Genomic DNA, 17,720 nt, shown 5'->3' on the forward strand with positions numbered 1-17,720 from the left:
CATAGTATAGCTATGTGTCCATCTATGGACATTACATGGTACTTCCCACGTTTTGAACCATGAGTGATAGCTCACGGAGTTGAATATGGACTTTGATTTTTTTTTAAGCATACTGCTATGCTAATACAGCATTGTCAACCATGTTGAAAATAACAAGTTGCTAGAAAATTTATACTTTTTGTATGCAACAGTGTGTATAATGTGAGGGCACATAAGTCTCTTACTCCTCCCAGTATTGATGTTAATTATTCACCGAATGTGCAATATTCATCTACATTTTTGAAGATCAGGGATTCATCTTCATTATAACATCTCTGTGGAAAAAAGGATGTGTCCATCACTCTGCATAACCAACCGCTTAATATAGTTGTTTTACTCCCTTCTAAAATTCTATTGCATTCATCGGCAAAAGAGAAAGGAAGGTGATCGGAATCTTACTTTTCCCTTTAACAACTAACCACGTTATCATCTCCAACTTTACTTTGAACATCCTAAAACAGTTCAATATAGTCTTGCTCAGATGGAGAGCTGTTATATGGGAATGGAGAATATTGGAAAAAACGTGTGCACATATTTGAAAAGCAAGCTTACAACTAGCTACTATTTGTTTGAAATCATGTGCCGCTTGAGCAGATTTGGATGCTTCTTACGAAAATGTACATGCCTTTGCTTTTCCAAGTTGCAAACCAACGTGAGGAGCTGCAAGACATCTTTTCAAATTATTTAGGTGTGTGGGTTTTGGCGCTCCTTTGCCTGCAGGACTGTCTCTGGCCACCCTGTTACTTTCATTTACATGCCCACCATTTCGTGATGGGCTGCTATCTTCCATCACACTTCCTTTCACACACAGTAAATTCCCAGCTCCTGTTCCATGCCAGGGCCCAGGCCTGATTCTAAGTGTTTTGCCACGTATCATGTTTATCGATCCATATCCTTGGGATCACCTTTTGCCAGGGCCTCCTTTACTTTCCCCAGGTCACAATTGCTGCCTCTTAAGCTGCTATTACTGGATGGGAAATTTTTGCATCCATTAAAGGCAGATGCCATCCAGAGATATTTTAAGGCATGGGCAAAGTGGGCTCCAGCACGTTTATGCACAAATAATTGGGGCATTATTTGACTTGACGTGTTCGATGTTTATACTGCTAAATTGTTATTGCTTTACCAGGCACTTTGAAATATTTATGCCTTTATGCACAAACAAAAGGGTAATTTGTTTGACTAAATAGGTTTGATTATTGTTTGCTGCTCCTTGCTGATCCTATTATTTTACGAGACACTTTGAAATATTTGCACCTTCGTGCACAAATCAAAAGGGCATTGGCTGACAAAAGTGGTTTGATTTTTGTATGCTGCTGCCTGCTGTACTTGTTACTGTTTTCCCAGTCAATTTGAAATATTTGAGCCTTCAAAAAGGGAATCGTTAGTTTAAACTGGTTTGATTATTGAATGGTGCTGTAGTTATTATTGTTTGCCAGTTGCTTTGAAATATATGTGCCTTTATGCACACACCAAACAGGGAATTGTTTGACTAACCTGGCTTCATTTTTGCATACTGCTGGACTTGTTATTATCATGCACTTTGAAAGCATTTTCACCTCGATTTAAGAAAGTTGGATTGCTTTACAAAACATGCTTGATTTTTGTATATTGCTGGACTAGTGATTGCTTTATTATGTACTTGGAAGTATTTGCTCATTTGTTTTGCTTTACCAACTACGATTTGTATAGATTCTGTCATTAGGTACTTGCTGATATGGTTTGTTTTTATTCTACATGTGGTGTTCTTTATGATGTTGCTTGCACTTGTCTGTAATACGTGTGCCTTCAATCTTGTATTAAGCATTGTTTACACTACAGAAATGATAAATTCAGACAAACATCTGCATCAATGTTCTGAAGCATCCAAACAGTTTATATCCTCAGCCTCGTCTGCCTGCCTGTTTTGTAATGCTTACTAATAAAGACATGATGGTAGAAACTGAAATTGCTTCCTCAGTTCACGTTATTATCATACACAACCCTTGACAGTCGCTAGTGTGTGGCATGCAGATAATTCTAATATAATAAGAAGTCTATTTCTCTTGAATTTCACAGGATACTGAGTTATATCTTGTGTACTTCTCTGGTATATTATCAGTCAAGTTTTCATGGAACTGCAGGTTTGGGTTTGCTTTCAAAGTTTCAAGTTATTGTCCATTAATGTAAATTCTAATTCAGACCCTTCATAGGCAGTTCCTGAGATAATAGAATTGCTCCTTGGCATTTTTCTGATTGCTGCCTCAGTTAAATAATCTGCTTTTGACAGTATTGTTACAAAATGGCATAGCTTATATGTTAAGAGTGTTTCCCACTTTCTCATTAGAACTTTGAGCAAGACAATATAGAGGCATTTCATTAAATGTTGGAGGTTTTAGATCAAAATATATCAGATTTTTAGGTGGTGGGGCAAAGTGGTAGGTGGTGGGCCGTGCTGCTGGGGGGGCCCCCTCCATGTGCTTTGCAGGGTGGCCCCCACAAGTTTCATTACGCCACTGTCTTGATCCTGCGCTCAACAGCCGTCGATCGCCGCCATAGTCGATCTCGTCTTCTCCGGCACCGTTTTGAAACTTCTCAGCGACTTCAGTCTACCTCTTTGTGACCGCCAGATCTCGTTCAGGCTGTTCCTCTCGGCGCTATCAGGTCTCGCCGCCGGTGCTCAGCCCGTCAAGCAGCTCTGTAATGCAAAATTCTGCCCCGGCTGCTCGCATAAACAGGATAATTGCGAGGCTGATGCGGAGCGCTCTGCTCACGAGTCCGCCATTGCTGCTGGCCAACCCACACCCAACGCCAAGATCACATTAATGCAAACCATCTCCTGCTCAACTATCAATCCGGCTTCTGATTATGCTGCAGCAACAAGACCATTATCTTGCATATCATAGACTATATCCTCCTAACCACAGAAGAAGAGGACCCCGACCTCCTGACACTGCTGGACCACTCTGCTGCCAGGGGCAGCTCCTCCGCAAAAGGCGGAGGAGCATCGACCCACTGCAGAGCAGAGCAGGAAAAATAAAATGATAATGTTATTATCATTTTATTTTTTGGAGGTTCGAGGCTCGGTGGGGCAAGCGGAGCTGGTGGCACAGGGGAATAAGTGGTTTGTACATTCCAAGTGCACATGAGGGTTTGGCCAGCCGTCTTGGACCAGCCAAACAGTCATGTGCACTTGGAATGTTCTCCACCAGGCTGTAATGCACAGCCTAGTGAGGAACATGTACAGGCTCCCTGTCCCCATCTGAGCTCAGACCAATCACAACGCTTCATTGCAGTGTTGTGATTGTCTTAGGGGAGCCTGTTTGTGCCTCCTTGTTCCGGGACTGCAAGGAGGAGGAGAGGTGTGGACAGGTGAAGAGGTAAGTGGTATTTATTTTTGTATATATCCCCCTGTCTCCTTCCCACCCCTCCAAAACTGTTCCCTTCCATCCACTCCTGTCAGCTGCCTTTGAAGCAGTCAACCATTCCAGGTCATAACCCTAGACTCACAAATGGGATTCACCAGCATTGTCCTTCACTAGTTCCCTATCTACCATTCCAGACAGCACTAGTTTGTTTACATTGGCACCCCAAGGTCCCAAAAGATCCCTACAACCGGTGGAGTCCCCCCCCCCATGTTCCATACTGCCCCCTGTCAAATTGAAACACAGCCCGAGGGGATGGGGTCCCTGGGGCCTACAAAGGCTCAGATAGGGAGGCTGTGCACCCCCTCCCAATTGAGTAAACATAAGCCCCAGGTGAAGGGGTCCCTGGGGCTTGAAAAATGCTCAGGGACTGAGGCTCCGCCCCCTCCCTATTTAACAAAATATGGCCCTAGGGCAGGGTGACCTTTTTTTTTTTTTTTAAATCAGAGCCGCTAATCCGTGGATCCTCTATGGAGGACATATATATAAATATATTTACTGAAAAAACCATAGGTTTCAGGGGCGTTGTAGTTAGCTGGACTTTTCACTCGTACAAAACCATTGAAATTCCCCCGTTATAGTTAGTTCAGCTAACTATAACTTGCGCGCCCGCAATGCACTGCTGATGACGTCACATATCACATCACTCATGACATGGTCAGTAACATCACTCATGACATCACTGATGACATCTCCAATGACATCACTGATGACATCATCCAGTGAATGTGTGCTTTTCTGACAATTAAATATGTTTTATATATGTATATCTCAAGGTCGATGGAAGAATAAATGGGTATATAAGTGTCTTAATAGATGATTTTTTTGTGAAAAAATGATTGTATAACTGACTGATTTAGTGTATCTTAGTGAATACATGGCTTAGTGAGTAATGTTTAAATAAGTAAATATCTGTATCAGTCTCTCACTTTGTGAATAAGGGGCAGCAGGGGTTGGTGAGTAGCTACATGAGTGTCTATATTAACCCTGGGTGTAGTTTGCGAAGTAGCGCTACGCGAAGTGCACTTCGCGAGCTACGCGTAGCTTCGCAAACTGCGTAGTGCACTGTGCAAGATGCTGTTTGCACTGATTGCACAGTGCCGGATGCTTGTCCGCCCTGTGCAATCAGTGCAAACTGCATCTTGCACAGTGCAAGTGGTCGTTTTCTGCCGCTCGAGTAGATTTCTACTCGAGCGGCAGTTTTCTCAACGCGGACTGGTAGTTTCTCATCGTGAGCGGTCGTGAGCATACGTGACCACTCGCAATGAGAAACCTGACCTCCTGTTATGAACGCCCCCCCCCCCCGGGACGAGCGCTGGCAGCGCAACACCGAAGCGCGCACACGGAGCCGCCCGAACTACAGTTCCCATGAGGCGTAGCGTGTCTCGCGAGACTACGTGCCCAGACGCATAAAACAGGAAGTCACCGGCCTCCCGATGTCGGAAATTCCCGTGTGGATGCGTCTTCATTGTCCGATCCTTGTTTCCAGGCCGTAGCCTAGAGTACGGTAAGGGTGCTTGCACCGACTGCTTTTCGAACCTCCGTAGTCGAGCGGGTGCTCCTACGAAGGCTTACGTAGTAACCTTGTGGATTTGTTCGGCCTGCATTTATCGGCAGGCGGGGAGAGCGAGGCTCTCACCAGGGATGTGATCGGCCTGCGTTGTCGGCCGGCGGGGTGGGGGCGCATAGCCTGAAACAGACCTTGGTACAAGTGCACGGTTCTGTGCAACCAGAGAGCTCAAACCAAGGAAGCTCTTTGGCGCTTGGCCATATCTTGATTCCACGTACCACTGGGTACAACTTACGTTATCAGTATTGCTGAAACACGAAGGGAGAGTGTGGTGACTGCTTGATGGGGCATACAGTGATTGAAGCCGTACCTTGTTGTATTGTCTAACTGGTGTATTCTATGGCTCTACCTTAACAGGGGTTACCACGAGTGGTAGAGGGCTACGCTCTACCCCTGTGAAGCACGGTGGAGTCAAGTGGAGGGTAGGTGCTGGTTCCTGCAGTAGAACCTCATTGTTCTGAGAAGGGTCCTGTTGTGGGGGTTGACCTTTGTTCATTTGTCATTTGCTACAGAAAAACCCTCCCACCACAAGCACAGTCTGCCCACCTTTCAAACCACCTTCAACTTTACGTTGCCATCGCCATGTTATGAATGGATGTTATTTTCCTTTACAGGTATAGGGGCTAGGGAAGATACCAGGTCCAGGAAACAGTATCGCTACTTGTATATGTTTATGGTGATTCTTACTGGTGTATGCTCTGTTCTTTTTTCGTTACAGATCTCCCTCCCTGGCGTTCCCTACCTTTCCTTCCCTCGCTTGATCCTTCCGCTGACCTGTGCCATTAAGGCAATCAGGCTTGGTTAGATCAAGAGGTGGACCCCTCAATCATCAACCCGCTCCTGAGGACCGGTCGGCGCAACACCTCCCCGCGTTGAGGAGCTCGCCGAGAGGTTTATTTTCCACGCTCGCAATCGTCAACCTGACGTTGCTGATCGCGAACGAGGAAAAAGTCTCGCCGTGATGTCAGTTTGCTTGCTTGCGGTCTCCAACTTGACGTTGAGGACTGCGATCAAGCTAAAAGTTACCGCTGCACTACGCTACGCTACTCGTGTTTGCACTGTGCTCCGTGCAATTCGCGTAGTGCGAAGTAGCGCAAACTACGCGAGCGTAGCATAGTGCTTTGCCCAGGCTTAGTCTATATAGGTTATTAGTTGGGTTTTTGAGTATCAGTATGAGTGTCTGAGTGTCTGGATGGTTCGGTGGGGGTATTATGTAGTGCATAGATGCATGAATGAGTGACTCACTGTTTGTATGTGTTGAAGACAGCATGTGTGCAGGACTGTATGGGAGGATGAGTCTGTGCATGGGTGTGTTAGTGGGTGAATGACTGTCTCAATAGTGTCTTTATGAGTAACTACATATGTTTTAAACTAGTATATGTGACTATTGGTGTATATAAGTGAGTATATGTGAGAGTGAGAGATTGGAAGAGTTCCTGTATGAATAAGTATGTGTTTCTATAAGTGATTGTTTAAAAGACTAAGTATGTGTAAGTTTCTGTAGAAGTAAGTGTGGCGGTGTGTGTATATAACTATATATGCAAGTAAATGGATGTTTGATTCTTTATTAGCATGAGTGACTGTGTGTGAGTAACTCTATGGATGAGTGGCGTTGTGTAACAGGATGTATAGGTGTATGAGTACATATGATGAGTGAGTACATGTATGAGTGACTGTATATGACTGTTGGTGAATGAGTGGATGTGTATCTGGATCTTAGAGTTACTGAAAAGGTTGTTGTAACTAGTATTGGTAAGTCCATTGTTTTGAAAATTTTAGTTTCTATTTTTGAATGTGTGTGTCAAAGGTTATATTAGGGTGAGAGGAGGTCTGCCACTCTATCACAAGGATGATGTCATCAGTGATGTCATCAGTGATGTCATTTGAGATGTCATCAGTGATGTCATGAGTGATGTCACTGACCATGGGCCATATGTAGGTAGCATGGAATTTGCGAATCGGAAATTGCGATTTTTCGCGAATCGCAAATAGCTATGTAGGTAGATTTTAGCGAATAATTTGCGATGCGCAAAAATTCGCAGAATTATTTTGCGATTACCCTAATAGCGATTCCTTAATTGCGAAAACGCTATTAAGGAATCGCAAATCTGGGAATCTGCAATTCAGGTGCAGAATGATGACATCACAACCAGGAAGTGTGCCTGCCCATGCTGCACCTGATTGCCAGCAGCTGTGTGTGAGCCAGTAGCTGTTTGAGAGCCTGTGTGGAGAGGAGAACAGTGAAGCTCTGCATTTGAAAACCAGCCAAATGGATTCCCAGGGGACTGAAAAGCAGCAGGAGGAACCATCAAGGAAGAGGAAACAGAAATTCAGTGAGAGGGAGCTGGAGGTCCTCACACAGGAGGTGGTCAGCAACCATGATCTCCTATTTGGGAAAAGTTTCCTGAGAGTACCTGAGGCCAGAAAGCGCAAGATTTGGAGTGACATCCAAGAGAAAGTGAATGCCATTGGTGTCACACACCGCAGTGTGGAGGACCTACGTAAAAGATGGTATGACATGCGGCAGAGGTCAAAGGAGAGGGTGGCAACAAGACTGGCAGAGGCAAAAAAAACCGGTGGGGGCCCTTCCACTGCAACCGAACCGACGCCCCTGGAGGAGCTGGTGGAGGGCACACTGCAGCCTGAGAGCGTGAGTGGAGTGGCTGACCTGGACAGCTCAGAACACACAGACACCAGACAAGGTAAGGTGCATGGCAAAACCCCCTGCTACATCCCCAAACCACCCACATCCCCCAAAAGGCAACCTGACTGCAACTCCAGTAAATGTCACACAGCACACACAGTAATGCATTATGGGAAACGTAGTCACATGCACTGATAACTGTGCCAGTGAGACACAGACAGGTGGCATAGGAAGGACTCCATCATGCAGAGATAGAAAAAGACCGATAGTACCCATGAGATTCTATTGCTTGAAACTAATGCATGACAAATGCCACACAGGACACAGTACTGATGTGTGTCATTTAATCCACAGCACCACCACCAACACAGGATAGTGAGGCTGAATGTGAGCCAACAGCTGAGATGGAGGACCAGGCATGCCAGAAGGATCAGGGCGCAGCCACAACTGCCGACACAGCACCATGCAGGCGTCGCATACTTGTCCCTCCACTACCACTGTTGGAGACACAGGCACCAGACACAGCAGAGTAGCAACAGCCAGTGCACAGGCAGCGTGCAGGACTGCAACAAACACAGTCCCCTGAACAATCAAGAGTAGGGAGAGGGATGAGACGCAGGGAACGGCCGTCCACCAGCACTGCTCCTGTTGAAGAGGACACGGTGTTCTCGGGCCTGGAGGGCAGCATGCTGAAGCAGCAGCGCCTGCAAGTGAAGGGAATCAGGTCAATACAACGGCAGCTGACAGCACATAACCACAACATGACCGAGTTGCGCGCAGGAGTAATGGCCATGACTGGTGCTTTGGAGGGACTGTGCAGGGAGATAGCGAGGGACAGGGCAGCGCGGCGCCGGGACAGACATCGCCTTCACACACGGCTGGACCTATACACAAAGGCTGTGAACCGCCACACAACCGCCACATCCCTGCTGGCCAGAAGATGTGTTGGCATGCAGCGCGAGATGGCCCACTGCTGCCAGGACGTGGGCAGTGTCTTGGTGCAGGTCACACATGCGGTGGACCAGATGCGCGCAACCGCCACAGGTGGCATAGGTGCACTTGCAGCCACGGACACTGATGGACAATCGAGCAGGAGCAGCATCACTCCCCCAATACCACAGGAAAGACGCAGGAGTGCACGACAGAGCACAGTGGAGGATGAGTCAAGGGAGGGCACAGCGCGCACACAGCGAGGCGGACCAGGCCGTGCACGTAGGAGGTGAAGGGACACAAGGGACTAATGGCCATGTGTGATGCAACACAGTCCATGTAGACTCAGTGTCTGTTGTTATTCTTTGCACTGTGACACAAACAAGTGCATGCAGGGACTTTGACGTCACAAAGTGAGATCACTCAATGCCTGATGACACAGAAATAAACATCCCTGTCAGTCACCAATCAGTGTCATTGTGTCATCATTACTCACTTAGAAGTAGTTTTGGGTGATCTCATCACGTCTCATACGTCCGGCAGCTGCACCAGCACCTCCTGCGGGAGCGCGATGTGGTGCTGCTCCATCCTCATCTGATGATTCAGAGTCTGTCAGGTCCACTGGGGTTCCTTTCTTGGTAGCAATGTTGTGTAGCATTGCACAGGCAACCACTATTTTGCAACACGTCTCAGGGCTGTACTGTAGCGCTCCACCACTCTTATGGAGGCATCGAAAACGGCTCTTTAGGATTCCAAAGGTCCTCTCAATGGCACAGCGTGTAGCTCTGTGTGCGCTGTTGTACCCCCTCTCATCTGCAGTTGATGGATTCAGGTACGGTGTGAGGATGTAGTCTCGTACAGCATACGTACTGTCACCTGCGGGGCATAAGCAGATTAATGTTCAATAGTGTCCTGCCACTGCATCACTCTACTGCCTCTGTGTGTGTTTAACAGGCATTTACCTAGCAGATAGCCCTCTCCAAAATCACCATTTGTGAGTCTGCGATGTAATGCACAGTGGCGAAACATGAATGAGTCGTGTGTGCTTCCAGGGTATTTGGCCACAATATCAGTGATTATGTGTTGGGCATTGCACACTACCTGGATGTTCAGGGAATGATATGACTTTCTGTTGCGAAATACATACTCATTATGTGAGGGGGGTGAAATAGCGATATGTGTCCCATCTATGCAGCCAATGACATGGGGGAATTGTGCAATTTGGTAGAGATCTTGCTTGGTCTGATCCAGTGCCTGTGCTGTGCTAGGAAATTGTATGTGGTGATGCAGCCTCTGTACCATTGCATCCAGGAAAGCGTGGAAGAAGCGCGAAAGTGCACTTTGGGAGACACCTCCTGCTGTGGCAATGACCCCCTGGAAACTACCTGATGCCAGGAGGTGCAGTGAGCACAGCACCTGTACATGGGTGGGAATGGAGTGTGCCCTGCGTGTGGGGTGGCAAGTATGGGTGTCAGTTCAGCAATTAAATCCAGGATGCTGTCTGGGTGCAGCCTGTAGTTGACATGGATCTCCTCATCGGTCACTTGGAAGAGGGTGATGCGTGCTCTGTAGATCCTTTCCTGGCGTCTCCTTCTCTGTGTGGCATCCACTGATTCGCAGCCTCCTGGCTATCACGTACAGCCCAGCCATGGTGGAAAGGCCATGTGGCATTGTGGGCCTGTTTAAATAGGTTGCAGTTGGTTACCACCTGCTCAGTGTTGATGGTAATTGGGAAGTGCAAAATTGCGAATTTTGCATAATCGCTATTTGCGAGTTTTCTGAACATGTCATTTTGCGAAATCGCTATTTGTGAGTTCGGTAACAGCGATTTTTGCAAATACTGGTGCGCAGACTGCGATTACGCGATTTATTCGCAGACTCCACTTTCCGCAAAATAGCTAATCGCTAAATTAGCGATTCACACAGCTCTTCTGCGAATACCTTTCCTACATGGCTCAAGTATGTTTTGCGATCGCAAACACCCAGATTCCTGCGAATCGCACTGTTTGCGATCGCAAAACTGTTTCCTACATATGGCCCATAGTCATGAGTGATGTAATATCTGACACCATCAGCAGTGCGTTGCGGGCGCGCGAGTTATAGTTAGCTGAACTAACTATAACGGGGGAATTTCAATGGTTTTGTACGAGTGAAAAGTCCAGCTAACTAGAACGCCCCTGAAGCCTATGGTTTTTTCAGTGAATTTCTAATTAAAACAGGGTCGAAAGTACCAGTGTGGAAAAACAATTTATTTTAATGGTCTCCTTCCCTGATTAAAAAGGTGTATGTAGCACTAGGTAGAGTGTAATGACTCTAGTTGTAGTGCATGGGACCACCAATCCCATGCACTACAACTAGAGTCATTACACTCTACCTAGTGCTACATACACCTTTTTAATCAGGGAAGGAGACCATTAAAATAAATTGTTTTTCCACACTGGTACTTTCGACCCTGTTTTAATTCACTTTTTGTATCTACAATACTCAGGCCCACACACCCGCACTTCACCTGACGGCTGTTGGATTAAAAGAACTCCGATAAAGTGCCCCTTTTTAGGGAGCCCGTTAGGCATTGCACCGCCGGCCCGACGAGGAGCAGCCCAGATGATGAAGCATGACACCTGAAAGGGTGTGTGAGGGCATTAAAATCCAACAAAAGGATTACCCACTTTACACATAGTATACATGTAGTCCTTCTAGGCTAATTTCACCGATTCATCTCCACTTCTTTCCTCTCCCAGAGGAACTACTGGTAGCCTTCTTTCTTAAAACTTCATTGTCGGGGCACCTTACCAGTTTGGACCTCCCACTCACTCTTTGTGAGCGGAAAACGCCCCCCTGATCCCTCCCCTTTGGTACCTAATTTCTAACTATGCCTACAGAGATAGGACATGTGAAGAAAGAAGAAAACACACACAGAAAGGAAAAAAGAAATGCAGAAAGAAGCAACAGAAGTCCTCAAAGACGAAGAAAAGTGCAGGAAAAAGGATAACATGCAGAAAGAACAAACAGAAGAGCAGAAAGAAGCCTTGTTGCAAAATCATCCTGTACCCTCAACTTTTTCAGACTGATACTGGTGGTAACTGAGTCTGACTAACCAGTCCTAGAGCCAGTGCTATGTTAAAAGACACTTAGAATACAGTTAAAACACCTACATACACTAGGGAACACTGTGCGTTGGGGTCCCCCTGTGATTAGCATGACCTCCTCTGTAAGCCCCTGGTATATAATAGGGCAGGGGGATTAAAACTACCGCTTAAAACGCGCCACAGGGCGTGTTTGCGCACGCCACCTCAGGCACCGTCCCCTTCCTTCCCCACTGTGTAAACACGCCCTGTGGCCGTTTTAAGTTGGGAGATTAAGTCCCCTTGAATCCCGAGGGTCCCTAGGGGCAAAATAGCCTACTAGGCACGTCCGGTAAGCGCCATTGCTGAGAGGTGTAAATGGGGCACGGCCTGCACCACCTCTCTGCAACACAGCGCAGTGGCGCTTACTGGAAGCACGTGGTGGGCTAGTTGGCCCCCAGGATTGAAAGGGAATTATTTCCCCAACGTAAAACGCGCCACAGGGCGTTTGCACACGTCACCTCGGCCCCTGTCTCCTCCCTTCACCACTGTGTAAACACGCCCTGTGGCCGGTCTAAGTTGAGAGATTAAGTCCCCTTGAATCCTAAGGGTCCCTAGGGTCAAACTAGCCCACTAGGTACCTCCAGTAAGCGCCACAGAGCTGCATTGCAGAGAGGTGTAAAAAGGGGCATGGCCTCAGAACACCTGAGCTCCCTGGCACATGCTGGAGATACCTGTTGGGCTAGTTGGCACTCAGGGACCCTCAGTATTGAAGGGGAATTAATTCCCCAACTTACAACTCGCCAGGGGGGGCGTTTGCAGAGTGCTGCAAGGAGGGGGCGTAGCCTCCGGCGCGATGCCGGTGTTTTATTTATTTTATGAAGAAGGGGGGCTGTGTGGCCCTCCTTTTCCAATTTATTGGCCCTGATGACCCCATCCCCCAGGGCCTGCCCCCTAATTATTTTTTAGAAAAAAATAAATTTGGAAGGGAGCCGTGTGGCCCCCCTTCCGAGGCTTTAATTGGCCCTGGGGACCCCAACCCCCGGGGCATGGCCTTTTTAAAAAAAAAATTATTCTTTAGTAGGGGGATCTGTGTTTCCCCCCCTCCTCAGGCCACTTATGACCCCGGGAACCCCATCCCCTGGGGCCGGCCTTTGTTTTTTAATAATTTTTTTAAATGTATTTATAGAAACACCTAGGACATGCTGGACAAACAGTACGTACCTATCACCATGACGATTTACATGATATTCATTAAAAGGCGACTATGCATACAATGAATCCATGTGGAATGTATTTACACCGCTAGTGAAGCTCTGACGTGTCTGACGCCCTACCATGCCTAATCCCGGCACCCCCGCCGGTGGGTACTCTCCAAGTAGACACCCTTGTCGTTTATTTATACAAACATGGGTAGCTATTGACGGGCACATTTAATACACACGCACACCAAGCCATTCAAAGGGGATTCGACAAACATTCGACCAAAACTATGCAAGAAACCCCCTCACGGTTAATAAAACACACATCCACCGCCAGATGTGTAATACTTTTTATTTTACTCTCTGGAAAGGAGAAAAACCTCACTTGAGAGTCACAACGCGCTCCTGGCCGAGCCCAATGCTGTGTTACACCCACCAGTTCCCGCCGAGTGCCACACACCTCTGTGTTGTATTCCACCAGCTATTGCGTATTCCATGACACTCTCTACCCCATGTGCACTGTAACACCACCCCGTTAATATGTCATGCCACACTTGCCTTCGCACGGGTTATATTGCCATATCTAACGTGCCTTCCTCGAAGCCTATGTTATAACGCACAGCGCTATGCCATACATATTACAATCTGGGATCCATAGCTTTGTCACAGTGCATATGCAACGTTACACTCCCCAGCACATATTTTATATTACAACTTTAGAGACTAGTTAGGTTACACAACACTGCCCTGTGCATATTACACTCCAAGGTGCATATCGCATAGCACGCGCTAGTGCCTGTGTTATCTTTCGCTCTCCAATAAATCTGTCATTGCGCACAATGTATTGCATAATATATTTCACACCCCGGTTCATCTTATATCACACTTTTTGGTGCATAGTTTATACCATACACTATATCTAGTTTTCATTTTCAATCTCGCTCTCATGACTATATTCTATATAACACTGCGTTCAAATACCTTTTTCGCAGGCATTACATTTTGCAATGGGGAGTGGAGGATCAGGGGGTGTTTCTGCCAACTGAGCCCGGAATCACAGTCTGTTCCATTGTAATGCCCCTGATCTGTCCCTCCTGCCCTTTATGGTCTGTTATGCTGCAGCTTTCTCGCCTGTCTGTCCATTATGGTCAGCTAGCTACCATTGCCTCTTTCCCCTCTGTTCTCTGTTGTTCATGTGCATGGTCCTGTCCCCTCTCTATTGCTTTCTATGGATTGTTGTGCTGCACTCCCATCCCGCATGCCCTGTATGGTGTATTGTGCTGCTGCAAACCCTGATGCCTGACCTGTAGGGTCAGTTTGCTGCACCTCTCCATGTCCCTCCTGTCCTCTATTATCCGAGTCCATGTCCCTACCCCAATTCCTCCTGCCTTCCATGATCCAATGTACCATACTTGCGAACATTTTGAACTTGGTAAGAGGGAGATTTTGAAAAAAAACTGGGGTATTGATTTTCCCCTTTGAGTTACATTTTAAAAGAGGAGATTGTAGACAGGAGACAGATCAAATAAAGCCTGTTTGAGCTTAAAAATATGGGACATTTCCTGGCTGAATCGGGTCTGTTGGCATGTATGGTTGTACTACCACTGCCTCTTCCTTCTGCCCACAATGGTCTATTAAATTGCCACAGCCTCTCTTGCCAGTCCTGTATTGTTGGTTTGTTGCCCCTGCCCACCTTTCCACTGCCCTCCATAGTCTGTTGTGCTGCCACTGCCCTTCCTGCCTGCCCAGTGTGGTCAAATTGTTGCATCTGCATTCTCCTACCTGCCTTCAATTTTCAGAGTCCGTGCCCCTGGCCTCTGCCTCTCAACAGTATCCCAATGAGCAACTAGATTGCTAACATTCTATATTTATTACAAAAGTGTGGAACGCCTGACGTCATCTTGATGTAATCAAAACTGTAATACCTAGAGTATTTCCTTTAGAAATTACATATATGAGAGGGTCTTATTTGCATCAAAATTATGGTTAGTGCTTTAAAATTTTTAAATGAGGACATATTTTCTGAGTTTTGAAATAGCAACAAAGAACTTTTAAATTATTTGTAATCTTTATGTTTTTTTATCCAGTTGACCACTTGATTAAATGTTGCACCTAGGGGAGAGGATGTGGTGTTACTTCCAGAGCTGCAGACTTTGCAACTGGGGAACCAGGTTGGAGTTTCTGCTTCAGCTCAACATTCTGTGATTCTGGTCAAATCACTTAATCTCCCCATGTCTACAACCCAAATGAATTTGATCTTGTGTGATGTAACCAATGCTCATGTAAAGCACTCCAATACCTGACAAGTCTGCACTATATAAAACTGCAAATACACAAAAAATAAGTGTTTTGCACACTTCTGTCAATGGGCTATACTTGGGCTACATCTGGGTGATATTTGGGCTTCATTTGGGCTCTTTTGTCTCTGGTGGCCATCTTGGGAGATTTATTTGTTATGAAGTTTCCTAATTTCCTCATTTACTGCAGTCTCCTCAGTGGGAATACTTTCAGTTTTTTATTTTGGTTCCATCAAGAAGGCATTCAGATGTGTCACACATTTGCCATAAATTCTGAATGTTAGCACTCTAGTTGCTCATTAGATCACTGTAGTAAACCTACTGCTCACCAGGGAAGTCTGCTGCTGGTATTCAAAGTGCATGTTTCAGTCTGCATGTCAGAATTTTTTTATGAAATAGAAGAGGATTTGAGAAGTCAAAATGTGCCCTAATTTTTCTTTCTGCAGCACTAATCATAATTTCTATGGTAAAATGAACCCCCTCATTTTGTTCCTTTGTAAATTAAATGTTTTAAGTGTTACCACTTTATTCCAATCAAGATGGTTTCAGGTGTGCCATACTTTTGTCATAAGTAAGACTGTTAGCGCTCTAGTTGTTCGTTAGAACACTCTGGGACATTCTGTCATTGGGCTATACTTGGGCTACATCTGGGCGATATTTGGGCTACATTTGGGCTCTTTTGTCTCTGGTGGCCATCTTGGGAGATTTATTTGTTATGAAGTTTCCTAATTTCCTCATTTACTGCAGTCTCCTCAGTAGGAAATACTGAGAAATTTCCTAGTTAGCACGAAGGAAAGTTTTAATTCTAATAAGGAGACGGAGGCGAGGATTATGCATTACTTTCCTCACTTTTAATAAACAGCAAGTTAAAAGACACAATATAAAAAACAAAAGACCACAACTCCCATGAAGCTCGGGAGTAACCGTGGCAACCAGTAGTCCAATCATAGCAACGATGTAGTCCATAAACAGTAGCAGTCTCCGTAGTCCTTCCTCTTTCTCTGCTGCAGGAAGTTAAGCCCTGTGGGTCCTATTCCGTCTTGGAGTCGGAACCTAGGATGATATATACAAGATATTGAAGGTTACTACAAAACCATAACATTTATCAAGGTCAACATGCTACGTATGATATCAATACAATTGCAAAATCTTGCCAAAACAATCAGAAATAGATATATTACGAGAATGCCACAGCATGATATAACATCAAACCTTGAAAACCAGATGCATACAAAGTATTGAACATCAGCAAGAATCATTGACAATAGAAGTCTCAAAAGGTTACTTCCCTGATACGAAACTCTGAAACACTCTGCTCTTAGAGCCATTACCAGAAATTACCAAGGGTGGGAAGGCATAAGAGAAAAAACTTGCCCGGGGGGATAATCCTCGCCTCCGTCTCCTTATTAGAATTGAAACTTTCCTTCATGCTTCTACAGCAGGAGCGGAGGCGAGGATTATGCATGTTCAAAGCCTCCTTACCACCAAAGCGGCCGCTTCATGGATTGGTTTAAAGTGGAACTTTTTAAAAGTTGAATCTGAAGACCAATCCGCCGCATTCATAATGTCCTCCAATCTACCCCCTACCTGAATGGCCTTAGAAGCCATTGCTCCCCTGGTAGAGTGTGCGCCAAACTCAGTAGTGTCAATACCAGCCTCAGTCATAATCCACCTGACCCATCTGGCAATGGTCGGGGAAGACACCGCCTTGAACAGTTTCTTAATGGCAATCAGAAGTTGCCGTTCGCCCGGAGAAGTTGCCGTACGTCCAAGGTCATATCCTCATAGGCCTTGAGGCATCTAACTACACACAATTTCAGGGAATCTGGAAAAGCAGGATAAGATACTGACCTTGTACTCGTCTTGGTTCTCCTCGAGATGTGAAAAGTGACCCCTTCTGGGGTAAAAATCCGTGCTGTGAGATCCAAAGCTCTGACATCTGACGCCCTCTTGCATGAAATAAGGCATAACAACATAGCCAATTTCGCTGAGATCTCCTTTCTAGACAGATACTGATTGTCTTGCCAGGACATCAGTAAACGTAGAACCAGGTTGACATCCCAGAGGCCTGCATAACGAGGCTCAGGGGGGCGAGAAATCCTAATGCCCTTCAAGAGTTTACACACCCAGGGATGTTCTCCCACCGGATTGTTATCAATGGGAACATGGCCCGCCGAAATGGCAGATCTAAATGAGTTAATGGTACAATAAGCGAGCCCTTCCTGAAAAAGCTCCGTTAAGAAATTGATGACATCCGAATCGCTGGAGCCCACGGGATCCAGGTGTTTCGCCATACACCAACGTACCCATCGCCTCCAAGCTGATCTGTACCTTTTGATGGTCGCCGGGGCTCATGCTTGCTGGATGAGGAATTCAGCCTCCCGCGAAAGAGCTCCGTCCGACCAACGTCGGTCCTCCACGCCATAAGATGAAGATGGCCCTGAAGAACCAAGAATGGCGGAAAGGCATAAGCTGGTATCGATGACCAGTCCTGGAGAAAAGCGTCCACCGCCTCTGCCCCGGGATCCGGTTTCCAGCTGAAGTACCTGGGAAGCTGGGCGTTCCATCT

The sequence above is a fragment of the Triturus cristatus genome, chromosome 11 (genome assembly GCF_964204655.1).
Source record: "Triturus cristatus chromosome 11, aTriCri1.1, whole genome shotgun sequence".
Lineage (NCBI taxonomy): Eukaryota > Metazoa > Chordata > Amphibia > Caudata > Salamandridae > Triturus > Triturus cristatus.